We start from the raw sequence: 1,646 nt of genomic DNA on the forward strand, positions 1-1,646 counted from the left end.
CAAAAATTTTTTTTTACAGTGTGTGTGGGTTTTCTCCGGGCACTCCGGCTTCCTCCCACAGTTCAAAAATATGCTTCATAGGTTGATTGGTGATTCTAAATTTGTCCCTAGGTGTGAGTGTTAGTGTGAGTCTGTGGGGACACTGGCAACATGTCCTGGGTGTATACCCCATCTCCACCCAATGGTGGCTGGGATAGGCTCCAGCAACTCCGTGACCCCAAAATAGATTACATAGGTTTGGAAGATGGATGGATGGATGGATGGATGGATGGATGGATGGATTTGATGGATGGATGGATGGATGGATGGATGGACAATGCATTATATGTCGGAACCATGCAAAAAACAAAATCTTTTTCTGCTTGTAATCAGTAGTTATGATGTTTTTTTTAATTCATTTAGAATCACGTTACTGACCCACTCTGATGAAAATTCGGTTTTTGTTTTTTTTAATTAATCATATATATATATATATATATATATATATATATATATATATATAGTCTTATTTATACAACACAACATATGAAAAGAAATAAAAAAGGGAGACGGGACAAAACACATTGGTTTAGGCTAAGACATGAAAATACAATGAAGGGTAGAAAGACTCTGGACAAGTTAAATTAGTAAGAATTACTGACATTCAAATACGCACATTCTCCTTATACATACACATGTGTTGAAGAACAGAAAGTGAGATTAATAAAGGATTATTAGAGGGTAATATTAAGCGGAAATAGTCAAATATGAAGAGTGCTATTTCAATGAACCTGAAGCCCTCAATATAGTTTCAGCCAGATCACCAGGTAGATGTTCCAGCACAGGGGGGGCATTAATCCATAAGAAAATGTCCTTGTTCCTTAACTTGGCCCCAATTCTTTCCATTGGTGAAGTCTTTGTTGTTTTTAACATGTTCTCTTTTCTGATGATGGATGACATTCATACAGGAAATTAAGATCCAAATATGATTTCTGAGTATTTATTTAAATTGTGGTGAATCAAAAATGATATGTGAGATCCTACTTGTGACATCGAAAATATGCTGGGCGATCCACAAGCTGCATGTTCCAAACTCTCAGCTACGGGGAGAGGAAGTGGGGCGGAGTTTCTCAATACCAACAGTCCTGCCAACAACTCAGAGACAAATTTCTAATGAACTCTTGCCGCTCTACAGAAACTATGTCCTAGACATCGACATTGCCTTTTTTTGATTTTGGCTAAAAACAGCATAATTATTATTGATAATTATTATTCTACTTTTAAATTATCTTTTTTAAAAGCAAAATTGCATTATTTTTTAATATCATAGACTAAAGTGACTCAAGCTGAGGAATGCTCTTCCTTCTTGGGCTACCAAGTGTTTTTACATTTCATCACTTCTCATCTAAATGTTCCATGTGGTATGGCACTGTGTACAGTAGTTGTTATTGTAGATTATTTACTTCTGTGGACAAAAAAAAGTTATATGGGAGTCATGTAACACATTATGTTTCTAAAATAAAATTATTGAAAGGTAAGGGATTACTTTTAAACAGCAATAATCTGTAATGTATTACAGTTGTCGTACAGCCCTGTGTATGACATAAAAACAGTGGTAAACAGTGTATTGTACGGAGCCCCCAAAGGGACATAAAAAAACCATCCTG

Source organism: Oryzias melastigma, linkage group LG5, assembly GCF_002922805.2.
Source record: "Oryzias melastigma strain HK-1 linkage group LG5, ASM292280v2, whole genome shotgun sequence".
In the NCBI taxonomy this organism is placed as follows: domain Eukaryota; kingdom Metazoa; phylum Chordata; class Actinopteri; order Beloniformes; family Adrianichthyidae; genus Oryzias; species Oryzias melastigma.